The sequence below is a fragment of the Sturnus vulgaris genome, chromosome 25 (genome assembly GCF_052056855.1).
Source record: "Sturnus vulgaris isolate bStuVul1 chromosome 25, bStuVul1.hap1, whole genome shotgun sequence".
NCBI lineage: Eukaryota > Metazoa > Chordata > Aves > Passeriformes > Sturnidae > Sturnus > Sturnus vulgaris.
This window is the reverse complement of record NC_142267.1, coordinates 4,580,074-4,594,151: the sequence shown is the minus strand read 5'-3', so window position 1 is coordinate 4,594,151 and position 14,078 is coordinate 4,580,074. Positions and strand designations below refer to the sequence as shown.

At 41.4% G+C, this 14,078-nt stretch overlaps 1 protein-coding gene across 2 annotated transcripts in view; it reads left to right on the top strand.

The window, feature by feature from the left end:
- The first annotated feature begins 9,075 nt into the window (after positions 1 to 9,075).
- PRDM2 (PR/SET domain 2) overlaps positions 9,076 to 14,078 on the top strand; it is a 65,199-nt gene continuing 60,196 nt past the window's right edge. Inside the window, exon 1 of one of the 2 annotated variants that reach the window (XM_088178824.1) lies at positions 9,076 to 9,138. The gene's annotated coding sequence lies outside the window, so the exon portion shown is untranslated. The remainder of the gene's footprint in view (positions 9,139 to 14,078) is intronic. The other variant, XM_088178823.1, reaches the window with a different exon arrangement.

Sequence of the window (14,078 nt, the reverse complement as noted above, 5' to 3'; positions counted from 1 at the left end):
GTCTACAACCAACTCATTTGACACTGATAAATGAAACTATAATTGAAAACTAAACATATGAGAGAAAACTAATTCAGAAGTCTTGAGTTAGTTCTGGAGCTGATGTGATGAGACCCTCAGTCTGTGACCAAGCAGTTAGCTTAATTTTTATTTTTGTGTAAAGTCATATGAAAGCAGGAAAATTTCAGTTTTTTCTTCTTGCAGCAATAGAATATTAATTCTGTTAGCCTCAGTTTACCAATTTCTTATCTGTACTGGGAAATATCCCATAAGGTGCTCTGATGCCTGCTCAAATGCATGGCATATGGAATTATGAATTATTCACCCATTGGAGGGAATAGCACAGATGTCACCAGTTTCTTCTGCATCAGCTCAGTCACTGCGAATTTGCAAATACCAAAACGAGGAAATCTTTCTTATGCCACCAATTGTAACAAGCCCCCCGTCTGAAAATTGTACAGCAGAGAATCTTTCTGGGCAGTTCTGAGTTTCCCTGGACAGAACAGTGGAACAGGGAACATTCTGCTCAAGGACACTGTGCTTTGTTTCTACTCCAGAAGACATTTTAACTTCACAACTACTTAATTTTTCTGGTCTTAATTGTGCCTTTATAGTTCACCCCCCTGTTTAAGGCAAGTTTTTTTAATCTTAGGTAAAAAATCAACCCTTGACCAAATGGCCCACGCTCCACTGAAACATTTAGGGGCTTCCAGCACTGAGACTCAGTACTAAATATTGTGCTGTACTAAATCTGACCAACAAAAACAACTGAAGACAATTTCCTTCTGATGATCAGTTGGAGTCCAGGATACTCAGTTATGGCTAAAGAAAGCAAGGGTTCCAAAGAACCAGAAGATATCTCTTATTTTGAAAATTCAGCAACTGCTGCTGCACTGATACATTCAATATTCTGATGATTCATACACCTTGCTGCCTAGAAATCTCAAGTGCAGAACATTCTGATCAGCTTCAAGCAAACCTCAGGAAACAATGGAAAATTCATTAAAATCTTGCACATTTGTTATGTATCTATGTGTTACTGAATCCTTAATTTCATTAATCTGTAATTTCATGGTACAAACACTTTGGAAATGCTAAAGACTAAAGATGCACACAGAGGTTTGTATTTCACATGAATCTACATTCAGCAGCGTTCTGTGGCTGAGCTGTCATTCTCCAGCTTCCCATTACCAGTTCAGGACCTCAAAGGTGGGTTGAACACAAGCTTATGTGGGTTTTTGGTAGAATTTCTGTGGATGATAGGACCTTTTCTGCTTTGTGAGAAGTCAAACAGCACATTGTCCTAGGGCAAATAAATCCTTCTGTGAGCTGAAATGAGTGATCAGTACCTGCTTGTACAACGAGGCCAAGGTCAGGAGACTCCCCATGCACGAGAGCACACGAGGAAACAGCAGCTCCATGATTTCACCAGCTGGACAAGCCTGACCTTTATCCACAGGGAACAGCACTCGATAAATCAACACTCGCTTTTAACTTCAAGTCCTCACTCCTGATCATATTCATTCCTTTAGAGTTAGTAACAATAATGTTCCCTTCTGCAGCTTGGCTTTGAGTCATGAATGTGGCTCCCCTGAACAGACAAGCAGGCACCAGGCTTCCTGTGAGAATGCCAGATGTCACTAAAAAATATCATAAACATAGCTGTCCCCTTGCATTTGTGTCTGTGGGGAAGATACACAGCAGCAGTAACTATGAAAGCAGTGACTTGATACCTCAATATTTATAATAGTTCTGGACATCAATACAGCAATTCTCACAAGAGTTCATTTTAGGTGTTTTTTCTGTAAGAATAGAAAATGTCAGAAGAATTAATTCAATAAAACCAGCACCAAAATGAAGAATTATGGAGATTGACTTATTCCTATAAATTTAAGAAGTATCCATTTATAGTAAAATACCAATTAAAACATGCAGCATTTGCTTAATATTTTAGGAGCACTGCAGTATACCATTGCAATTATCTTAACCACATTTTATTTTATGAAAGAGTAAGGACACCCTGCACATAAACACCTCTGTAAAGAGTTCAAACTCAAAAGCACTGATGCATCATTCACAGAATGCCAAGTACTGCCAGATGAAGTGACTTGCCAGAGGTTATAACAGGTAAGAGAAAAGCCACCAACCCAGGAAACTTTAAACATTAAAACATTAGTCCTGTCACAACTTGATATTAGTTCCAATGAAGTGATGTTCCATTACATTTTATGGTAACACCATCCTTAATATTCTTTATTATAAGATAGAAACAAAGGATACAGAGAAAAAAACCACCTGACTGAATCTCCCAGGCCACTCAGGCCAGAAGTGTGCTAGGGTTGCTTTTGATGAGGAACAATCTAAAATTAATTTCTCTGGCACCAACTGAAGTTCTGCAGTGTTGATGCTGCTAACCACTGTAAAGCTGAAGTTTTATCTGCCCTGCACTGTGCCTGAAGACGTTGTTACACTTATTTGTACTCACCTCCTTCACAGCTGAGATATCAGCTTGGCCATACCTGTCCTTCTGCAGACAGCCTTTCCAAGCTAAAGGATTAATCATCCTGAAATTCCCAGCATTTTCTGAGCTTGACAACCCCTGATGGATGCAGGAGGTAACAGGGGATCTGTAACTGAACACCAGGTGCCATAATGAGAAGGCTGAATTAATGCTTTGTACACTTCTCACAGCTGCAGCACGGAGGTATTTACAGATAAATAAACCAAGCATCACTTTGGCCACGTGCCTTTGTCCAGGCCTTGTGGATTTAGGCATCAGACCAAAGCCACAGCTCCCCCTGCTCTGCAGCAAACAGTTGGGCTGCAGCACAAAGATCCCCATTCAATCATGGACCTTGTTCAGCTCTTCCAGGCTCGAGAAGTCAGATTTTCAGACTCTGGTAAATGCTAAACTAGCAAATGTCGTAGCAGGCAAAGGAGTGCTGCACATTCCATGCATTTTCAAAGCTTTGTTCTGTCTCCAGAAGGCAGTTGGCAAGGATGAGTGATTGTTGAGAGTTCGGAACCAAAACCAAAGAGTGACATGCACAAAAAAAGAGGAAAATGGAAGGAGAAGGGAAGGTAGAGAACTGCAACACTTTGTCTTCACTAAAATTTAATTTTATTCACATTTCCAGCTTAAGCTAAACTTGAACAATGGACTTGCCAGCCTGCTGTTAACTCACATCAGTACTCAGATAAACTTGCATCAGGGAAAAAATATTCTTAAAAATGTTACAACCTTATCTTCCAATAGGAAAGGCAGTAAGAGGGATATTGATGGAACACAGCAACAAATCCAGTAACAGCCTTGTAAAAAAAGCTGGGTTTTGAAGGGGAAGGTGGTCCTATTGAAGGGGAATCTGTCCTGCTCTTCAGAGAACCCTGGGGCTTCTTTCTCCCCTGCAGAACTGGAAGCTATCAATGTTCTAAGAGTGTGGTTTTCATTGTACTGCACAAGCCCTTTAACTAATTTTTCTTAAAATTACTGGTAATAACTTGAAGGCAATACTGTCCAGCAACTGAGTTAAGTCACTGACTAGAAGTGGATAAGCCTAAATCCTTACTGAAATACTCCCTTCTTCCCTCCAGAATGACCAAACATTTTCTAACAAGGCGATTTTAAACATACTGATGTTTGTCTTAGGAAATTAGTACTGTATGTCTCATTTGAGCTGGGAAGCAACTCCATTTCCTGCCTTTATGAACCATGCTATGTTCAAATAACACATTCCTTTGAGTCCTGTGGTTATTTTGCCTGATGACATTTGGTTCATCCTATGCAGGAAACAGGGAAGGAATTAGCAGGTTCAGCAGGTGTGCTCAAGGGAAAGGAGATAGGAATGTCAGCTCTTCCTCATTTCCTATCCACCACAGGAATAAACTCCACAGGAGTTGAATAAGCAGCAATAACTGAGCACAGTGTAGTACATTCCAGCTTCCTTCTTGAAGGAATGTCCTCTCCTGTACATCATGCACTGAGGCAATTTACTGAGAAATAAGGGACAGCCAGAGCTGTTTTCCTGCCTACATCCCTACAAACTGTTTAGACAAAGAGAACTGAGAAAAGTCCACTTCTCACCACTTAGAACTTTACATATAGGTGACCTAAAAGCCAGCCCTTAAAGGCAAGTTGTATATAAAAAGCACAGCTCACTTTTACAGTAGAGCAAAGGCTGACTGTTATAAGGTAGTGGATAAAGAAACTTCTTCCACTATAAAGTTGAAGAATTTATTGGTTTAAGTTGCTGTTCAAAGTTCTGTTTGTCATCCTGACCTGGACTTAGCCTGAGGAAACTACACCTGGAACTAAGATGTGAGTCTTTGTAATAGACTAAATATTAATATGACCATGTAAGCATATATTACTATTAATCACCTCTCACAGGGAGACAAAGCCTGCCACCTGCTCATTTAAACCTGGAAGGGCTGAAGTTAAGAAATGTTAAACTCATAACTATGAAGCTTCTCTTTGAAAACAATTTTCCTGATGAATTCTTCTAGTTCAATTTGTCATGATTAATACTAAACTTACTAACACAATATGCATGCTTGATTGAGAGGAAAGTAACAATGGAATTATTGAAAAACCATGCTTGCATTTCATGTAGAAAAGTGAGGAAGAGCCACGAGAATGACTTCGGATTTCATACACATAACAAAAAACAATGGGTAAAGAAATGCACCAGCAGAATATTAAAAATGAAACACTGCTCAGTGCAGGCTGATGTAGATGCATGATATCTGCACACTCAGTAAGCTGTACCTGAGCCCCAGCTAGTGGTGGGAATTACTGATGGCATTTTTACAGGAAAGATGAGTATGTTCATAACAGAAAAGCTTCAGACTCTTATGTATTGTCTCCTACTCATCAAGCCTGGTTTTATTTGTAAAATGCTTCCAACAAAACAAAAGCTACATATTGGTTATTCATGGTTTGTCTACACCATCTATAGAGCACTTCAGTGGTTCTGGGTGATCCAGCTGCTGGAAATTGGAATTTCCAGGAGTGCAGACAGGAGTGCAGACAATGAGATGCTTTCTCCATTCTTGGTGCTATTTTCATCCCCTGAGCCAGCTTGCCACCACACACATAGTAGGCAGCACACCCAAGAGTTGGAAATGAATTCTTATATGTTCTTCCTTCCATGGAGTATTGTCAACATATTCTCTCAACATCAATATTTCTTGATGAAGTAAGTTTAAGTGATTAATTCAGCTAGGAAACTCATGGTCGTCAATTTTCTGGACCCAATCCTGTAGTGTTCAAATCAGTTTATAGAGATAGTCCTAAAATATCTGCTCTGGTTTGCATGGAGATTGTCCAATGCCATTGATAAATTTACATTCTAGTGAACTTTACCTTTAGCCCTGTGACACAGTTGGTGTAATTTATACAGATGAATTTTAGCCAGTTAGTGTGAGTAGCATGCAGGAAATGGCTGCTAAGTCTATCTTAGTACAACTGCCCCATGCCTGGAAGTGTCCAAGGCCAGGCTGGCCAGGGACAGTGCAAGGTGTCCCTGCCCATGGCAGTGGGGTAGCACTGGATAATCCTTAAGGCCCAATCCAACCCATTCTATCAAGTCCTACAGAATTTACCTGCTGGACTGAAGATCTCAGCAGCTGTCACGTTCTGGAGAGGGCAATTATCAGTCTTGGACAGGAGTCATCTCTTGTATAAAACAGGGTAAAAGTCTTGGATCACAACCTGTGATCAAGAGGGAATGAATCAACACAACTGACTTAACAGCCCTCTCCTCTCCCATCACATATCCTGGCTACCCTTGTGCTAAACTCTGTCAAATGGGATTTGTGGGAAAGCCCCCTGGAGCAGGATATAGAACCAAATATCTAAGATTAACTAGGTGTGACCTATGATCAGCTCCATAAAGTGGTCCTGAAAAGGGACCTCTCCGTAGCTGTAGGAAAAGCAGCACATGTGGGTCAGCAGGTGAGGAACTTTTGTGCAACGTAACAGGTGAGTGACAGCACAGACAAGAGTGACAATGAAACCATGAGACATTTGGGTCGTGTGAAAGCTTGCTTTAGCTGTGAAAAATTAGATTTTTGTAACAAGATCTGCTACAGGTGCAGCCTGTAGAAAGCAGAAACGAGGACTGTGAAGGACCTTGAGGTTAGAAGGGCTCACCTAAACCAGCAGGAACACTTATTGCTTAAGATCATTCCCTTGGACATTTTGAGAGCAGCTTCCCAAAATATCTTAGCAGTTCAGTCGATTCTTTATTTTCCAAAACTACACTTCTAGAAAAAGATGGTAATATTGCTTAAATTCAGAGCTATTAATAACCAGTAACCCAAGCAGTTCAGTCTTTCCCAGAGCCATAGCATGCAGCACATTGTCTTCTATGGTTATGAGGACAAACCAGAACAGCACAGAAAGTTACAATAAAAGAGACCTTGTCCCATTTAACGAGAGAAGAACTGGCCATACTGGTATCACTGGAGTCCACCCACTCTCAAGGCTACTTTTGAATTTCTGATAAAAAAAAAAATCTTTTCTAGAAATGCTTTTTCCTGCCATGGCTCACTAAGATTTTCACACACAAGAAGATAATTCTCTTTAACCCACAAGTCACCTTTTCAGTCACTCTGAATATATTTAGTCAGACACACAAGATTTAAAAAAAGATTTTTGCCAGTGCGTGTTTACACTCCTCCAAGTAACCACAAAACTTATTCATCATTTTAGAGAGACAACAGCAGAAATATTGATGTTTTCAGAATACAAAAAATTAAGTGCTCAGAACTTTATTCAAATAAAGATTTTTAGGCTTCTCTGACAACTGAAAGTGTAAATTAAAAGTGCAGCTCCCCTGGAACACCACCAGATGGTAGATATTCTCAGTATAAATGTGGGGAAAATAAAGATGACTTGTTCATACAGTTGGAGAAAAGCTATTATTTCTGTTATTTGTGATACTTTTGGGGAATCTTATACTTAACCTTGAAAGTAGAAAATTTCATATTCTAGTTAGTTGGGTATGTAATTTGTTCCATGTTTTAAATTTTTCTGTTATAGGTGTAGGGCTCTAACATGTTAAACGGGAACCTTGATTTTTCTTAAAATAACCCCCAAATTTACACAGGTATAACTAGTCTAGCTTACTTATAAAATTAAATGTTAACACAGCTAAATTAAAACTAATTTTGTATAATAAGTCAAAGTAGTTTAAACATATTTGAGGTTTTCTTACCACTAAAATTAGAGGCTTCAAAACTGATTATGGTGTACCTATACAACATTTTGTAATATAAAAACACCCTGAGTGTTCCAGGTGGAAAAATCACTGTGTCCTGTTATTTGTCAGTCTGCTGTTGCTTGCCAAAGCTAAGGATCAATGCAGAGGTGTTCGAATTCCCTGGCAGTGTGTGTCTTCCAGATCTATGGAAGGTTGTGTTTGTAGCTGTGTTTCTTGGTAATATGGTGGATTGTGTTTAAAAAGCTTTGTTTTGATAAGAATCAGCAGGCAGGTGATTTTGCTGAGGAAATCTTCCAGTTCCATGGAATGGAATGGGATTCCTCTGTCCTGATGCTATATAAGTACTTTTTGTGTCCAGTCTCACTGACAGTTTTAATGTTACTCATTGATGTACATGATCAAATAAATGTAAAACATTTCTGAACTTACTCTTATCTGTAACTGTATTAATGTCCTATAGATTTTAGTTGGCAATTTTCCTCCAGGAAAATGGCAAATTCTTAACAATTCCAGGTAAAATACAGTCCTAGCCTGGGAGGAATACATCTTTGACTGCATTATGAATAGAACATTCAGGAGAGAAATTAAAGGCAGAGGCACTGTAATGTCCTGCAGTACAAATACAGACATCTCCCAGCAAGCAATTATGGAGGGGTTTTTTTCCTCTCAAGTACTTGCTCAGAAATTGCAGTGAAAAAAGCTTGGTTTAGATGGAACAGCACAATTTATGTGCAGCACAAACAGGTCCCAAGCCAGCATCAGCCTGGGCTCCTCAGGGCTGTGAGGGTCAGTCCCCACATCACCTCAGTGACCCAAATAATTTCCTAGCTCGTTGGCTTTTTTTTTGTTTTCAGTCACGGGTGAAAAACTTGTGGAGCTACTTTACTACAAAAAGATGAAAAAGACATTAAAAAACCCCCAAAGCAATGGGAAGGAGAGCTTGGAGAACCTGTTGATTGTCTGGCAGGGGATGGGGGTGGCTGGGGCGTGTGGGGTGATCTGAGGGGGCTCAGGAAATGGAGGGGGTGGAGGGGATAAAGGGGATGGAGGGGGTGAAAAGGGAGGAAGAGGATGAATGGGAAGAAGGTGGGGTTGGGGATGAAGGCAATGGGGGGAGTGGAAAGGGCATGGGGAATGAAGGGGATGAAGGGAAGGAAGGGGGTAAAGAGAATGAATGGAAGGAAGGTGATGGGAACAAATAGAATGAAGATGATGAAGGTGATGAAGGGGCTTTTTGGATGAAGGCAATGTAGAGGATGAAGGCAAAAGGGGCTGCTGGGGATGAAGGTGAAGAAGGGCAGGAAAGGGCTGTTGGGGAGAAGGGGATGGGGAGGATGAGGACGACGCAGGAAGGGCAGGAAGGGGCTCTGGGGATGAGGATGATGAAGCCGATGAGGGCGATGAAGGCATGAAGGGGCTGTGGGGATGAGGATGATGGAGGAAGGGCAGGAAGGGGCTCTGGGACGAGGATGATGAAGCCGATGAGGGCGATGAAGGGCAGGAAGGGGCTCTGGGATGACGGTGATGAAGGAAGGGCAGGAAGGGGCTCTGGAATGAGGATGATGAAGCCGATGAGGGGGATGAAGGGCAGGAAGGGGCTGTGGGATGAGGATGATGAAGCCGATGAGGGCGATGAAGGGCAGGAAGGGGCTGTGGGATGAGGATGATGAAGCCGATGAGGGCGATGAAGGGCAGGAAGGGGCTCTGGGATGAGGATGATGAAGGAAGGGCAGGAAGGGGCTGTGGGATGAGGATGATGAAGCCGATGAGGGCGATGAAGGGCAGGAAGGGGCTCTGGGGGTCCCGCGGCGGGCCCTGCCCGCGGCCTCCCCCCAACGTCACTTCCGAGGCTGGAGACAAGATGGCGCCCGGACGGTGCCGGCGCTGAGGCCGCTCCGCCGCCAGCGGGGCCCGGGTGAGCGGGGGGCGGCGGGAGCCGCCGGGCCGGGCCGGGCAGGGCCGGGCGGGCACGGGGCAGGGCCGGCGGCGCAGGGAGCGGAGCCAGCGGAGCTCGCTGCGGATGCGGAGCCGCCCGGGGGTCCGCGGGGAGGCGGCGGCCGGGGGCGTGAGGGCAGCGGCGGCAGGTGCGGGACCTGTGCCCGCCAGGACGTGGGAGCGCCCCGGGGAGGGGAAGGGAGGGCGGGAGATGGAGAGAGAGGCCGCTTGGAGGAAGATGCTCCGTCTCCTGGGCGGCTTTTTCAATTTTTTTTTTAGCTTGAAAATGCTGCCTCGGAAGTGTCGGCTGGCTCCTGCCGCTGCCAGCCCGATGCTGAGAGAACTCTGCTCTTTCAAAGTGTCCTCAGAAGTTCTGGCGCTCCGCAGGCCCCAAGGCTCCTGCGGGTCACGTTCCGCCAAGCTGAGCGAGCGCGGCTTGAAGGAATTAACTCCAGAATTGGTTCCCTCACTGGAAATGGCCATCTGTGAATTATTCTTCTAAGTCGGAGAATAATTCATGTTGGTACCGTGTGGGAAAAATCATTGAGGTCAGATGAGAAATATTTATGTGTGACATTTAGAGCAGCTCAAGAAATGTGTCTTAAGTGCATTTTTTATTTGAAGCCAGAGCAGCCTGTGGAGCATTGCTGATAACCATCATGGATAGGTAGCTGAGGTATTCAGTGAAGTTTCCAGTGGTTTCAAATTCATATGAAGCTGCAAAATTTCCATTCTGAAGCGGTAAAGAAAACTTTAAGTTGTTTTCAACTGCTGAGGAAGGAAGAGAAGGTGGTATGGCTGCACTTGCTGAATGATCATTCACCGGCAAGAGAACTATTTCTCTTATTTCACATTTGAGTGAGCAGCAATGGACAGCTTTAGAGAACAGCAGGGCTGCTTGTGCTTCTCATGCTGCCCCACTTTGCTGTTCTCAGTCTGTGCTCTGGACTTTGGGCGTGTTATTTGGATGGAAAGTCTTTTCCAGCTTATTCAAATATATTAAATAGATTAGGGTAAGTGGAGATGTGCAGCAGCATGGCATGTAATTATGATGTTCCTCACCAGGAACTGTAGTGATTGCAAGAAGTAATGGTTTCAAACTGAAAGAGGAGAAATTTAGGTTGGATACATGGAAGAAATTGTTCCCCATGAGGGTGGTGAGGCCCTGGCACAGGGTGCTCACAGAATTTGTGGCTGCCCCATTCCTGGAAGAGTCCAAGGCTGGTTTGTTCAGGGCTTGGAGCAACCTGGGGTAGTGGCAGGTGTCCCTGCCCATGGCAGGGGGTGGCACTGGATGAGCTTTAAGGTCTCTTTGAGCCCGGGCCATTCCATGCATTGTTATCTTCTGACTTAAAACATTTCAATAAGAACGATGGGCATGTGAAGAATTCAGGGCTTTCCTTGGTATAGGGATTTCCAGCTCTTCCAGCTGCAGAAAAGCATAATGGTGAATCAGTGAGAGCATTGACACTTTTCAGATGGAGATCTGTGTCACTGATACATTAGGGAGTGACTTTAAAGAAACAAAAGAACTTTTGGGCTTACAGAGACAGCAGTGAGAACCAGGTGGGGTTACCTGTTGGTTTTCAAGGATATGGCTCCCAGAATTTGCTGGAACAGCAGTGCCTCCACAGTCCATAGCATTGACCATAAAAATAAATGGCACTTACAGTGAAACCCTAGTTATGTTAACTGTAGGGCAGATCATCACTTTGGATGCAGTATCTTTGCTAGAAATGCCGTGATAAATGTGGTGTTTGAAGATTCCCGAGTTGGTTTATGTTTAATGGGAATCCAAAGAAGAGATTTCCACAGCTCAGCATGGAAGGTGGGGAGCAATGTTCAAGCACTTCTGTGCAGTTGTATAACACATCCATTTTTTACTATTGAAAATTTGCTTGGGAATGGAAGAGAAGGAAAGCAGAAAGTCTTTCTGTAGGAACTGAAATGGCTCTGGAAGTCCATCCTGCAGTGTAGTGCTATCTCCATTTCACTGTTACACATCAAAGCCTTGATATAGTAATATAAAGTGTATAAAAGGGAGATGCTGCTTATTGGGTGTCTCTCTGTTGGAAACAGAAATTCAGAGAGGTTTAGGGATGACCAGTAATGTATTCCTGCCTTGGCAAACCTGTTTAAAGTACTGTAATATCATTGCTGTTGAACTTGTTCTCATGGAAGAGGCAGATATGATCTTGATACTTAACCTCCCCAAATGACATAATTTCTTTCACCAATGTGTTTTTTCTCCACTGAGAATAAGCTGAAAAATGAGCTGAAAAATATTTCTTCTCCACCTCTGTATAAAATATGCTGTAGTTAAAAGTGGGAGGATGAGTCCTGTGTTGTAAAAAGACAAAAATTACTGAAATCGGCTTTTTTGCATAGTAGTAAATCAGCAGTGTACTTATCTGAGAAAATTTTCATTGGGTTTTACTGCATTTTCAAGTCAAATTAAAGTACACTCATATCTGAAGATTGGAATGGTATTTCTGCATATTTGCCCTTGTTAGAGACTTGTTATTTTCTGTTGACTTTTCTTGACTAGCTGCTGTTTAATTAATAAACCTGGGGTTTGTGTTGTGTTGGTGATTTCTTGGCTTATTATCTTGGTTACCTGAATAAACCTTGCTGAGGTGTAACAGTTTATTTGGTTACGTGGCAGTGAGCAAAGCCTTTTTTCTTACTGGACAATAGGTAATAGATTTTAGTGTTCACAAAATCATAGTCTGCCCATTTTTCCTCTGTTTTTATTCAGGCAGCCTTGAGTAACTGAAAATATCTTTGCAATTAAGTGCCTGTCAATAGAAACAGGATGCCCTATCACATGCATATTTTAATCTTTTAGAGTTAACATGAACTTTATGTTTTTAAATTGGCAACCTTTTATTTCACCTAATGCATGGAAAATTCGTGGGTGAGAGTATTTCAGTATTGAATCGAAAACATGTAGATGTCCTGATGTTTAAAAAATGGTCATGTGCTGCAGTTAGAAAATGAAACAAAGCCAAGATGTGTGCAGTATCCCAGCCTGAACGTCGGTCATTAGGAAAACAGGCCATGGAGAATTTCAAGTTGTTCCTGGTTCTCTAATGAACAGGTTTTTACTGGAGCAGTGACGTAATGCATGTCCCATTTTCAGCTTCCAAAATAGGATTGATACTCTCATGCCTGGTTTTTCCTTTCTCTGAATTGGAAGCAGCATTCTCTTTCAAAATGCTTTTTGATTCTGGGATTTAAAAAAAAACCCACATAAAGAAATTATAAATATGGTTTATAAAACCAGAAGATAGTGTACTTAGTAAAACCTAGGAATGCTTATTAGTCTGTTCTGTCTGACTGAGTTGGAAAGGGATGATCTGCAATGCTGGTTTTGAATAAAATTACTTGCTTTTGTTTGCTGACTTTATTCCTAACAAGTTACAGGTTTTCTAAGGGAATATTTAAAATTCTGAAGCATAGATTCAGAAAAAATGTCAAAATACTTTTTGCTTTAAGCATTTTCTTTTAGACACCACAATGTTTCCTTAAATACAAATGCCTTGTATATTCTTACATGAATAAATATAATTTGTTGCCTAAAACTGAGCCTTTCATGTAAAGGAATTTTTCTGTAACTCTTAAGATGATGCAGTGGATCTCCTTTCTCTTCTTTGTTTCCCAGATGTTTAATGTCTTGAGTAAGTGTGTAGTATTGTTGTACTCATGAGATTGAGCAGTAAGTAGTAGTTTAAAATCAATATAACTTAGCAATGTTTTCTGAGAATTAATTTTGAAAATTCAGGTTTTGGGATAGAACCTTTATTGTTCATTTCTTAGGGCTGTCAGTGAGTGCTGAAGTTCACTGTGGTAAATGTTATTAACATAATCCAGGTCTTGAATAGGTTGGGTTATGTTGCTGTAGAGTTTGGATGAATATTCTTGTTACTGTATTTGATAAAGCTGTGGAGTGACTTTTTCAAAGCACTAATGCAATTGTTGACTATTGCTAACCTTAAAAGTGATTTAATGGGGCCACCACTGTGCCTTTAATTGATGACAGCTTCCCCTGATGACACAGCAGAGCAGCAAGGTTTTCTTTGGGGCTTTTCTGGGAAATCCTGCGTAGGACCTGGTTGTGCAGCTGGGAATTCATTTCTGTAGGGAGTCAGGGCTTGTTCCTGCTTGCAGTGATGAGAGTAAAAACCTGGTTGGTGCTCACTGATCGTGCTGGGAGCTAATGTTTGGGCAGCAGCTGTAGAATTCTTTCATATTTTCTTGAGTTTGTTGAACTCTGTTTACCAGAGTTCAACCCCAAGTTTACTGTTACAGATACTTCTGTTCTTACATTTTGTTTTAGGTAGAAAGAAAACTAGTGGCTGCACACAAGACTGTACACTATTAATTTTATTTCTTTTCCAGTGCAATTAATCTTGCTTTCCACATAGTTTCCACTGTTAACAAAGTAAGTAATGTGGAAGAGATAGAAAAAAAAAGCAGAACTGCAGGTATAAAATTTTAATATGAAGTGTGTATTTTAAATTAATAGCTTTGAAAATACTTGTTAAAGCTTTTGGTTTACTACAAATTTAATTTCTCACCTAATTGTGTTTTATTCTCAAGTGGTTCCACTGCTAATTGGTAGAAAGAATATAGAGTAGTACAGTCTGTTAGGAATCTGCTTAAACTGTGTTGTGTGAATGTTTAACTACATCAGTTCATTAAGATGTGTTATCATCTCCTAAGAAATACCATCGAGAAGTTTGGATACAACCAGTTGTATGAAATATTTACAAAGTTTGTAAAAATACCATTGTTTTTGTTTTGAACATTCTTTGTTAACAGTTAATTCTAAGCAAAGTATTTTCGAATTAGTATAGATTTTGTCTGCTTTTCAAAATCCAGATTTGTGATCAGAAGTGATCATGTGAGCAGCTGAGC